Genomic DNA, 12,832 nt, shown 5'->3' with positions numbered 1-12,832 from the left:
GACTTCCATTTGTTTCTTCTCTCTTCCATGTGAATTGATTCTTGCCCGGTTGTGCAGAAGTGATACAGATAGCAATTACGAGGTTCCTCGTCCTGCAGCACATCTCATAGTTCAGAGGAGCGCTGAGCTGGGGTAGGAGGACTGTTGATTTTCATGAGGGAAGAGATTAATGATAGTTATTTGGTTTGATCCAGTTACACTTTGAGTGGATCCCGTTTGTAAACCCTGGTGGTCCAACCCAAGTGGTTATCGGTTTTGTACCGTGTTGAATTGGGCTGTTTCTTTGGAGGAATTGCGATATCTCGGTCTAGCATTAAAAATAAGTGTTGATGTTTGCATGCCTGGTTCTGTAAACGATCGCGGGAACGGGCATGCCCCCGTTAGCCAGCGGACAAACAGGCGCTGCATCGTGGGGGTGGAAGAAGAGGAAAGGCATGCTCTTGAGAAGCGTGAGCGTTGCTGCTGGTTGGATTCTTGGGTGGGAAATGCATCGGAGAAGTGTATCTGGTTGTGGCGTGTTTCTTTTTCCTTAAAGAAAGACTGAAAGAAAGGGAGGACAGGTAGTGAAATATTTAGAGCATGCTGCTGAAGTCTGCCGGGAGAGAGTCGGGTGTTTTTCTTGCCTAAATGCTTCATATAAGCAGCAGCCCTGAAATACGACTCTTCCTGGCGCAGGGAGCAGCAGGTGCCCGGCGCGGCAGCAGGGCAGGGAGAAGCGCTGCCCGGGCAGCCACACGCGTGCCCGGTACGGCCTGCGCCTCTGCCCGCCGCAGTGGCGGGGACGGGGCCGGGGCCGGGGCCGGGGCCGCCGCACCCCGCGGCGCTGGGCGTCGCCCGCCATCGCCGGCCGGCGCTGCCCGGGCTGGCGGGGGCGCGCGGGGCGCGGCCCCTTTAAGGCGCCACCCGCCGGGGGAGGCGGGCGGCCGCGGCGGGTCAGGTGCGCGCGCCCGGCGGTGACGTCACCGGGGGCGGGGCCGCGGCGCCTCCCGCCGCCGTGGCCGGGCTGCCCGCGCTGCGCTCGGGGGCGCGCGCCGGGGCGGCGGCGGGGGCGCGCCCGGGGGCGGCGCGCCTGGCGGCGGCGGCGGCGGCGGCGCGGCCCGGAGGGAGCGGGAAGGCGGGGGGGCTCCGCGCCGCAGGTACGTGCGGAGGGCGGGCGCGGGCGATGCGCACCTGGCTGTCCCGGGCGCGCGGCGCGGAGGCCGCGCGGGAAAGTGCGCCGAGAGGCGGCGGGGTGCGGGCGGCGCGGAGCGGAAGGGGGCGCCTGGCGCGGGGCTCGCTTGGGACGTCTGTCCGCGGCAGGCAGCGCAGCGCTTGCTGCTGTGGAAGCCAAGGAAAGATTATTTTCTTTCTCCTCCAAAAAATTGCACTGGAGGAACGTGCTTTGTGCAGTGTTTCGTCGTTTGCGACTATTTTTTTTCCTAGCGTTTTCCCAGCAGGCGCACACTTGCACAGCTCGTTTGTATCTCCCCGTTGAAACCATTGCTGAGCTGGTAATTTACACCAGGTACCGCCGGAGTTGTTTCTGTTTCTCACGGCGCTGGGCTGTGCTTAACACCGTCCTTGATAGAAGGTGCTATCTTCAGTTTGACTGGTGATACCTTGGTGGGTCGAGACAGACCAAGACACGAGAGCCCGGAGGACGAGGAGGGGAGCAGGGTGTCTTCCACTGCTCTCTCCCCTCCAGCTGCCAACGGGAAGGTTATAGCCCACTTGTGTGAAGGACAGTAACGACTAACCCTGTCTATCTGGTGGGAGTGTTGTACAAACCTGTATGGAGTTCACACTGCCACAGTCTTCCTACAGGCAGCAATTGTGTTTGCTGGTGGTGGTTTCAAAAAATTTTTTTTCCCTTTTGGATAGAGTGGACGTTGAAACCTTTCTTTTAGCTTTCATTTAATCATACTAAGTATGCTTGTTATTCTAATTTCTGGCCTAATATGTTCACTTTACACCAAAGAAATTAAAATTGGCTGAAATTAGTACCCGTGAGTTTCCCTGCTAAGGGAAATACTGGCTGAAGACAAAGTTAGCAGGAGAGTCTCTTGCTGTTTTCCCTCCCATAGCACAAGGATGTGGTAAAGTGAAGCAAGGCTTTATCAGGCTTGAGTCTTAGCTCAAGGAAGGTCTCTAGTGTTCTTATGCTTAAAAGATAGGCAAAGACTTGCTTTTGAAACCTGAATTGCTGGGGCCCAGGTTGGTTCCTCCTCTCCACCACATCTGGTTTCTGCACCAAATTCCAAAGCAGACTAAGATGCGAAACCTGCAGAGCAGGAGTCTGGAGCTACTCCTCCTTGTAGTAAAGAAAAATACTTGTATATACTTGGCCATATGTATTTGTTAGGATACCTGTTATTTTTAGATTTGGTTGCACACCTGTGAATCTGTTTTATATAGACTTCTTTCCTCTATTGCCTTGACAATGTTTCAATCTAATCAGTATGCAACAGATGATGTTTTTACTATCTAAATGTAGCTGCTGATGTTCATATTCTACTTGGTATTCTGCTCTTTGTAGTGAGCTTCCTACATGGCTGGAATGGCCTCAGAGGGCTTCATCCTGTAATATGTATTGGGCCAGATGACTTTTATTAGCTGTGGGTTTTTTAAGGGGCTAAGTATGTTGCTTTGTCATGGTGTAAGACTAAAAGATTCTTTATATTTAGGTACATTAATATGTAGTTGTGGGTTGTGTGCTCCTTAGATCTGGTGGAGGGTAACTTCTGTATGTATGTTATGTTGCTTTCATCTTTAATTAGTGTATATATATATTTTTTTTTAACTATACTTATGCAGAGAGTACCAGTGTTCTGCCAGAAGCGGATTTGCAGTCCAGAGGGGTGATGCGGCTTTAGGATGCCAGGCTAAGGTGAACAAATAAGTAATCCAGGACATAGTAGGATTAGGCTGCAGAGCGAAATCAGGTAAATTACTTTTCTACCTGAAAATCTCTTTAACTGCAAAATGTATTTTTTCATTATAGCACCTATTGCTGTTATGGATGGACCTTTCCATAGATTTTTGGGGAAGTGATTCAATGTCTAGAAGTTCTCTGTCTCTCTGCCCCCACACTAGTTTAAAATGTTGCTTTAGAGCTTGCTGATATTCTGGCATCTTCAGAAAATTTCCTTTCACCAGTTGTTGTGAAACAAACAATAAATCTAATATGTATGATTGTGTATATGCATTATAAATTTATTTCTAGCAACACAGCAGATTGAAAATGTTACTGGATTTTGAGTATCTAAGAGCTTTTGCAGGTGCTTGCAAATTTAAAAATTAGTAGCTCTTTTAATGAAACACAGAACATTTCAAGGAGGAAAGAAAGATAATTTAAGAAATAGTCACTTTCTTATTTAAAATAGCAGGTTTTGATAGAGAAATTCACGTTTTTGAAATGCAAATTAAAATTTGTTTAGAAATACTGTTTTTTACTGTGGGTGGGGTGATTCCTGGAGTTACCTGTGTCACTGACTTGTTTTCATTAATTCAGTATTGTAGCATGGATTTAAATGCTCTTGGGAGCCTGATTGCATGTCAGTCTGCCAAGGTTCAATCATAGGACAAATACTAAAAATAAGACACAAAGGAAAATAATTAGTGCAGGAAATTTAAAATGACATAAGGTAAGATTTTGAGTCTCATTACATTGTTCATAACCTTGGCTTTGTGATTTTGTTTTTTTCTGTTGTTAAATTGATAGAAAAGTGAACTAATAAAGCTGAGGAACTAGAATATGGAAGGAGACAATTGTCTATTATTAGGAAAAAATTGCTTTTAAGCTTTCTTTCATTTGATGTCATATTGACGTAGGTAAGTTTCCAAAGTGAATCTTCCACCTCCAAACTGTAATCTGCTTTTTTATGTCATATAAGAGAGCCTGAAAAGTATCAGTTTTAGTGATGCAGGCAGTGAAATAAACTTTGATAATCTTCCTTCTCAAGACTTTCTTGCAAGGTTTCAGTCCGGTCCACAGCATTGCAGAAATACTGCTCTATCAAGGTTTACAGATTTGGTGCTGCAATTGAAACTCAAAATTTTCTGAGGATTAGATGGCGTTAGTTAAAGAGGAGATGAATATATCACTCCAGGTAGGCTGATACAATACCATGTGCATATTCTAAACAGGGAAACAGATAATCAGAAATATTTCTGATTCCAGACTTAACCTGTAGATTAATTCCTGAATGTCTTTGGGTCAGAATTAAATCATAAGAGATCTTTTCTCCTACAAAATTGCAAATTTTGTGCTGTGCCTTTTAGGCCATAAAATAGTGTTCTTATCTGACCCATCTGTGACAGACACCACTACTTCTCTGCTAATAGTAACCACCTCCCTTTCAAGCCATTCTTGTGAAAAATGCTGAAACTTTTTCAGCGAAATAACAGGCAGGGTTAAAGGAAGCAGCCTCAATAGTATGTCTTTGTTAATCCAAGTCATTTCTTAAATGGACTGGGAACCAATTCTAAGAGGTAATGGATTTGAGAGCATAGTACCTTCTTGCAGTGGTGGTGGTAAAATGAGACAAGCAGATAGGAGCAATAACTTTGTAATTGCAGGTGACATGGGACTTGTATGTGGCTTTGGACATGACAGAATCACATTTATTCAAAGAAATTGCTTTGACCAAGATGTTTAATATGGTGGTTAATTGGCATCTATACCTTGATGTGTTCAAGAGGACCTTTTACCATCTCTTTCTGATAGGATATTCACAGAATGTGCTTCTGACTCTCCTTGTGTTATGTGGAAGTCACAAAACCCAGTATGGATTAAATGCAGTGCACTGTATTTTGCAGTCACTTGGAATAAATATGCAATGCACTTTTTAAAAAGATTATAGTAACAACAAGAAATCTAGTATTTGTGGGGATCCACATTTGCTAAAGAGGGATATTTCACTGCCCAGACATGTTTCTTTAGCTGTTAAACTTTGACTGTTTAGTAGACTCCCATCCCTTCCAATGTTATAGTTGGAATTTGTGCAGAGCACTGAGTAAGAGTTACTAGATTTAAAAAGTCAAGGAGCTGCTGGCAAGATATGTTCATAATGATGAGCTCGAGTTACTAATGCTTGCTTTTTCGCCCAGTATTTCTTTTTGTTTTTAGTCATCTGCCAAAAGAAAGACTTGTGTCAGTGAGGGCTATGTGCTTTCTAGTATGTAGACACAAGGCAGAAAAAAAGACAGATTTTTAGTTCAATGAAAATATTGAGGTTTTCTGTTTGTTTGTATATCTACTAAGAGTTATAAGTGGGCTGCCTTCACTTTTCAAGCTATGAGATTCTGAAGGGGAATTACAGTGATAGTGTTCCTGATAGCCAAGGACAGAACTTTATACACTACTGCATCCTAAATTTATTTATAAAGTTATTTTAAATTTTGTTTTAGCATACAGGCCATTTTTTCTCAAATAATTTAACTGGCACTACTACCTCAAGCCATCCTACACATATATATATGGGACTATGTAGGGAACAGGTTGAGGAGCTGATCTGAGCTAACGTGTGCTGCCTGTCTTCTCCCACACGTGCACTGTTTCCCCTGACCTGCTTCCCTGTGTGGCCACACAAATGCCTGTGTGAGCAGACTGGAAAGGGTTGCTCACAGATGAGAAAGAGCAGTAGGAAAGCTACAGGAAAGCAGAAGGGCCATGGTCTTTATGCCCAACATTAACTAGTCTTTGAATATGGTCTTGAAAACTATTTCTGATTCTCTGTTGATAGTGACCAAAACAAACAGTAGTATATTTGGTTATCCTTGAGAAATAGTGAGAAAAGCAAAAAAGCTTTTCTCTCATCTTTTAATTTACAAGCTACTTTAAAATCAGGTTACTTAGAGTGAGTAATGAAAGAATAGCTCAAACCACAAAGGAGAAAGCAATATTGTTTTTTTCTGTCAGTTTTCATTATGTGGCTACACTCAGATTCAAGGCTTCATCTACACTACCAAGGCAAGCTGACAAAGAATAAAATTAAGATTTTGCCATGCATTTTTTTTTCAGCCAATGTTGAAGCAGTTCTCCTGCCATGTGGAGAGGGTCAGCTGAGTACAGCATATGTGTTCACCTAATATTTTTGAACATATTTTCCTGAAGTTTGTTAGACTTGTGTTAAAAGAGGGTTCCCCCCCCCCAGCTTTTTGCTCTGCTGATGTGGGAACACAAGCTTCCTTTCCTCAATGTGTCCCACTCCAGCCCCTCTCCAGAATAAATTGTGGGTAGTCACTGCTTTGTGTACACTTCACAGAATTAGTTTTTTTGACCTCAGGAAACTTTTCAATGAAAGAGGTAAATGTCTATATGACTAAGTTTGCTGCTGCTTGTTGTTGTTACTTTATACGGACTCGTTAGGAGTCCAGAGAATGCAGACTGTTTGCTTAAAAATCCCTGTTCTAGATGAAAGGTCTTATTTATACCAAGTAAGCTACAAAATGTTAACTGGGGATTTTAATTTACGGTAACTGTTTTGCACTAGTCTTTCCTCGAGCACAGTCTGATGTTAACTTCATGCAATTTCACTGCAGCTGCTGCAGGAAAGGGCTGGTCCTGTTAGTCAGCATCAGCTCCGTGGTCCTCCTCGCTTCTTGTTCAGCTGCATGGTTTGCTGGTGCTCTGTCGGAGAAGCTCGCAGAACCGGCTCGCAGTTCTCTGTCTGTCCAGTGCAACACGCGGAAGCAGTGGGAGCATGAGACCGGGGAAAGTAAACAGTGACACACTCACTCTCTTAAGAGTTTCTCACAGTTGCATGAAACCACACCTTTAGTCTGTATTAATCATTGCCACACAGGCATCTGTGTGCAGATTGAGCAGGCAGTAGTGTTACCTGTGTAAGAAAATCTGTCTCCTGGCCGTTGTCAGAAGACATTGCTCACCAGGCTTCGTTCTCTGATCCTTGAGTGAACTAGCTTGAGAAAAGCTATCATTTCTATTCCAGTGTTAGGGTTAGTGCAAGGGGAGCAGAAGGAGCATGTGATGAGGAGGCATCCCCCCTGGTGGCAGCTGTCAGATTGGTGTAGCTGTGTTGTAAAACCATGTAGGGAGTTACTGCATCTGTACAATATCTTGTTTTGACGGGAAAGCTGATCAGAGAAGCTACTGTAATGACTATTGCTCTCTCCAGTATGCAGTTTGCTGGTCTCTCTGTTGTGCCACTTGGACCTGCTTTCTGTATGGCTCCTCTGTAATTTGAATAACTGAAATAATAAAAAATAGCCTGCTTCATTTTGTATGAGAGGGTTGTTTTTAACCCAGGTTATTCTAGAGATACAGTTTGTAATGGGATTACACACAGGCTGCAATTTGCAGCGCAGAGTATCAAATGAGAACAGAAATGAGTAACCTGTGAAAGGAGGATGGGAACTTCTGAAACAGGCTTCATTGCTGGAAGCGGGTCATGAAACTACATCTTTGGTGTGGAATAGCCAAGTTCATAGCATAGCAGTTATTCCTGACGAACTTCTCCACGTACACAAACATAGGATATTTAAACTATAGTAAATGTACTGACGTTTACAGCTCTATGAGTGGGAGTGCGATGGCGGAAAATAATTTAGAGGTGAGAGGAATGGCTAGTATAGTCATTGCCAGAAAGGAAGCTACGTGATCTGCAAGCTGAAATCATATGACTTTGCAGACATTGGGAAAATGATTGTTTTCAGTATTAGAAGAATGATTGTTGCTGCTCTGTTTGTCAACTACACTTTGTTCCTTCAGATTTTAACATACATTTGTTGTCATTTTCTTGGACTGTGTCCCTTTATCTTGCCACAGTGAATGTGTATTGTGGGGATACATGCCTCTAGTAGATAGGGTTGCCTGCAAACACCTTTGCTTCTCAGATTTCTGCGTTTTAAACTGGAACAGAAAAGTAAGGCGGAGAGAGAGATTCCAGGCTTACATCTATTGCTTCATCTTACTGGATTTTCCTGCCTCATTGCAGTCCCGAGGCAGCTGTGGGAATGGCTGTATAATTACTAGCACTGCTGTCAGGTCCAAGTAGCCCTAGGGGCTGCAGTACTTGACTGTAGTTGTTTGATGGTTGCCTTATTGTCCTAATTTAAGTGAAAGGATGTTGGAAGAGTGCAAATACACTGATTTTGTTCTGTTGTTTTTGTTCCTCCCCCCTTCTCTTTCCTGTCCTATGCAGAAACGCAAAAATTGCTCTGAATTCCTACTTGGATTTTGTGGCGGTGGGTCAGGTGCTTAGCTGATGTTTGGCAAAGCTCTCTTAAACTAAGCAGTGCTGTTGTGCTTCGGCTAGGGCTGTGTCCCCTTGCTTCTGTTCAGGGAATGGGACTCTGTTCTATGAACCATTTGACTTTTGGCAGTAGGGAATGAAGTATTTGCCACTTGATGCAGAGGCATTTCTCTTAACTGTACCCTTACCTATTCTTTGATGCTGTATGGTTTTTAATGGTTTGATTTTAATTTTAGGTATGATGGAAGCAGAATTGATCTTGTTTTAAAGAGATACTCTAGAAATGCTTTTCACGTTTTTTTCACACACTGCAGTGTGAGGATTGGATTGCAGTTTAGACAGGTTGCTTAGTCTCCATTACTGGATGGTGTCAGAGCAGGTATTCGGAAAAGTCCATGCTTTAATCCCTGTTTTTAGCTGTTACCAAGCTGGTAACAGCTGGTTGCCTGACGCATTTCAACAAAAAGCTGGGAAGTAGGTGGTCCAAAATGATGAAAACTGAGGCTGAAGCAAATTGGAATCATAAAGATTGATACAGGTTGGTAACAATCACAAAACTCTTGGTGGTGTTGATAGCAATATTGATATTGACTGCTGCCATTTCGTGCATGTTGGCACACATCATCTCAGTGAGGAAATCAATGGAGTCTTGAGCTAGCTGTATGTCTTTTTTTGTCTGAGAAAAAGTAGTCAACGCAACCTCTTTGGGAGTGAGGAGGAGGAAGGGAACCTGGAGGACTAGGGTTTTGTTTGAGTGGGCGTTCAGCAGCTTAAGGTCGTTGAACCCAGTACATAACGCTAGCAAAACAAATGGACTTTACGAACTCTTGGTGAGACTTGTACTGATATTTGAAAGGAAACCTGCAGATCAAAGTAACGGTGTGAGATATTTAAGAGCCTTGGTCAGTCTTTCTGTATGACAAAATTGAGGATTGATGTATTGCTTTTGCCTGGAAAAGAACTGCGTTGGTATTGGAAACACACTTTTAAGTGGTTTGGCTTCCTTGAAACAAGCTGTTTGAAGAAAGAGAGCCACAGAGTTAACATGCTGTTTTAACCATAGGCAGCTGTAGAACATATTTTGAGCCCAGCATGATTGCTGGAAATTATCCTGTTTTATGTTCATATTCTGCCAATATTAGGATTCTTTGAAAAATTATTTGATTTGAAATATGCCCACACAAATCCAAATCTTAAGAGATATATAGAAGAATTGCAAGGTAAAACATGGCTAAGAGTACTGTGCCATTGCTGCGTATCTTTCCTTTCTTGCTGCTGCTATTGTCTGACCAACACTGGATCAGTAATGGAACGATAGAGTTAAAACTTGGCTCAGCCCCTTCTATCCGGCAAGACTGGATTGTTTTTTTAAGGCAAAATGGTTTAATTGTATTCTAACTGCTTCCTTTTTACACTGTTTGTTTCTGTTAGGTAAATGATCCCGGTGGGGATAGTATCTTCAGTACCTTGTATGGTCCAAAACAGCCTTATGTTTCAATCTGATTCTGTTAGCGTTGTATTGTAGTAGGAGAGAAGGACGATAGTGTGCACCGTTTTCCTAACGTAAAGAAAATTTTCTTTAAAGTTATGTTGGTTTTGAGTATGCACTGTAGTGTTCCCTGTCTGTGCCATGAATGTGACCGTGTTAGAAGAACAAATTGATGCTGAGTGTGGATGGCACTGGTATCCCTGGAGCTGTACTGTAAGAGTTGGAGAATAATCATGTAGTAACGCCACTTTTAATATAAAATTGAGCCTGTGGTAGTTCTGGGGAGGAGGAAGCTATTTTTCTAGACAGACTTTTTTTTTTTTTTTTTTTTTTTTTCTGTTTAGTATCACTGGCTTTGAAAGGTACGTGATCATTCCAGGAATTGTCCTGGAATAATTGTTCCTTAAAAAAATAAAAATAAACAAACATGTACATTGCAGCCATGACATTCTAAACTGAGGGATCAAAACTGATGCAATCTTTGTTTCCTTCTTAACTGCTCCGTGTTGCACATCGCTTATGTGATTATCAGCCTCGCCTATGAGGAAAACACCTTTCATGTTTAACTAAACAACGTTCACTTGTCGCACTTGGCTGAAATGAGCACTGCCTTGCAAAATGTGCTGTAAAAAGGTAATCCATTGCAGCATGTCTGTCTCTTCTTTCTTCCCTTTTCCTTTTTTCCCTCCCCCTCTCCCCTTGCCTGGTGCCTTTTATAAAAGGCTTGGTGCAGCTTTGCTCTGGGTTTCGGGGCCTGTTCCCACCGCCTGTTGCCCCTGGTGGGGGGGAACTGGCCTCCAGCCCCATCTCCCTCCTCCGCGCTGCACTCCTGGTTGGTGGCAGTGGGGACAACGCTTTGCAAACTAGACTTTCCTGTGCTGAGGGAGGCCCTTGTGTTTTTGTTTTAACAGCTTCCTATTGTTTGAAAGGGGTGGTTGTCCCCTCCCTCCCTGTGCTAGCTCCTTCCTCTTCTCTTAAATAATTTTTCCATGCAAGTATTACTCAGAGCAGTTACTCTAACAGTGGGTCTTCTGTGAATTTTTTTCTACACGCTCTGGTCTCCAACTTTTTTTGCAATAACAATATGGAATATACACAGTAGAACATGCTTCTAAAGGTAGGTCTTACTAAGTTTAAAATCCATTGCTTTAATTCAGTGTCACCACTGCTGTGACTATTAATGTTTCTTTTGATTGGATTCAAGTTGTCACAGGAATCTCTACTATATATTATACTAAAGAGTAGAAAATTTTACTTTTCATTGTGGATTGTCTTTGTTTCTAGGATGTAAAGAAAAAATGTTTATTAGTATCTTTATGAGTAATCTAATACTGCTGGCTAAAGCTGTGTGCATTTTATTTGTGTTCTGCTGCCTGTCTGAAATACACTTTTTAAGCCAAAAGATGCCTCTGCTTTGTCATACCATAGCTTCTACTGACTGATAGTATCCTTAGTAAACCCAAACATGAATCCGGTCTGAGTCTTTTCTCACCTTAATATTTGTCAAAACTGGAATGGATTTTGGCAGTTCATTTTCTATCTTAGTTATTTTATAGCATAGCTATGCCTAGCCACAAGCTCTCAAGACTATTTTTTTTCATACTTTAGATGTAGTTTTATTTCCCTCTACTTGCTATTCTTGAGTTCTGTCTTTGAAAGAAAACTCTTAGTGAAATAAGGTATTAAATATATGTAGGGCTCTTTCTTTTCTTTTCTTTTTTGTAACGTGTTGATTTTTGAGAGCAAGAACTTGCTTTGGCTGCTTTCCTGATCTCCTTCCTTCCGTAAAATGTCTCGGTTCCAAAGTAAATAGCAATTATTCTGTGAATTTTGAAAATCTGTCTACTATCCCTTACATTTTTTTTGCTTCAGCTTGGCATGATGTACAAGTACATAAGTTTATAGATTAAAAATATATATATATATTTTTCATACACATACATACATACATACATTTGGTGATGGTAAACAGAAGCTGTGATTCCACAAAATGTTAAATCTAGTTTTAGGATTCCTGTCACCAGGGGAAAAAAAGCTACATACATTTCTACTGCTCATCGTGTTGTATAGTAAAAACAAACTCATTCTGCCTGCTTCAATGTTTTAATGTATTTCAGTGCTTTTTGATGAAAAAAATATTTTAATAGTTGTAGTTTGGTTTTAGGCTGTCTGATGGATTGACTGTAGTGTGCCAGGGCTGGGCTGAGCCACAAGCGACAGAGCAGGTGCTGTTCTCCTGCACGCCGTGCTTGCTCCCCCTGCCCCGGCTCTAACTTCTTAGGGAGTTAATCCAGCCCACAAAACCGATGGGGAAAATAGCAGCCTCTCCCCACCCCCAAGTGCGGATTTTGTGAGCTGGATTTGCTTCTGGGATCTCTCAGTGAGCCAGGGGAGGAGGTGCTGGCTGCCTGCCTGGGGGCTGGGGTGGTGATGCCCCCTTGGGTGGCTGCGCGCCTTTGGGGCCTGTGTGCCCAGCGCAGTGCTCCCGCGGGTGGCGCGGCCCCATCTCGCCCGCCCGCTGCCCGGGCAGGGCACAGAGGCCGTCGGGAACTTGCAGTCTTGATGCAAGTTCAGATTTGTGCTGCTGGGTGATTTGCTAAATGTGAAGTCAGCCTGAAAGGAGGACGCAGGGACTGCCCACCTGACAACTTAAGGGCTGAAAGATTAAGAAGCTGCTTTTTTTTTTTTTTTTTTTTTTTTCCTCCCCTCTCCTCACTTTTTCTTGCCTTTTTTTTTTCCTGATATAAAAACTTTTTATGGATGTTTGTTCTTAGCACACTGTACTTTTTGGGAGTTGCAGAAGTCTTAGGACCTGGTAATCACTAACCTATTTATTTTTTCTTAACTCGCTGTTGGAATCGTTTTTTTTTCTTTGCAAAGCAGAAAAAGCTCTATGCTAAACATACAGGGTCTCGTGGGTTATCTGAAGTTACCTGTGTGTAACGTAATGCTACCTACAGGTTGTATTCAGTATCTCGACCTTACGAAAACAAAATAGAGCGATTCCAGTTTAGAGAGCTCCCAGCTGAGGCCACAGAAATATGATAAACAGCTAGAGAAGTAAAGGAAACAGCCTGTGGTGGCTGTCAGGGTGAACGGTGGTTTTGGCACACCTGCTGCCTGACTGCTGAGCTTTCGCTCTGCCTGG

General features: G+C 43.0%; 1 protein-coding gene across 5 annotated transcripts in view; it reads left to right on the top strand.

The window, feature by feature from the left end:
- The first annotated feature begins 1,062 nt into the window (after nucleotides 1–1,062).
- The window catches only part of USP54 (ubiquitin specific peptidase 54), an 80,890-nt gene continuing 69,120 nt past the window's right edge, over nucleotides 1,063–12,832 (top strand). For 4 of the 5 annotated variants that reach the window (XM_062579578.1, XM_062579575.1, XM_062579576.1 and 1 more), the window contains exons 1-2: nucleotides 1,063–1,136; nucleotides 2,794–2,921. The gene's annotated coding sequence lies outside the window, so the exon portion shown is untranslated. Of the gene's footprint in view, nucleotides 1,137–2,793; nucleotides 2,922–10,732; nucleotides 10,802–12,832 lie in introns of those variants that run through there. The other variant, XM_062579577.1, reaches the window with a different exon arrangement.

Source organism: Rhea pennata, chromosome 7 (genome assembly GCF_028389875.1).
Source record: "Rhea pennata isolate bPtePen1 chromosome 7, bPtePen1.pri, whole genome shotgun sequence".
NCBI classification, from domain to species: domain Eukaryota; kingdom Metazoa; phylum Chordata; class Aves; order Rheiformes; family Rheidae; genus Rhea; species Rhea pennata.
The sequence above is the reverse complement of the archived record's forward strand: the minus strand, read 5'-3'. Positions and strand labels throughout refer to the sequence as shown.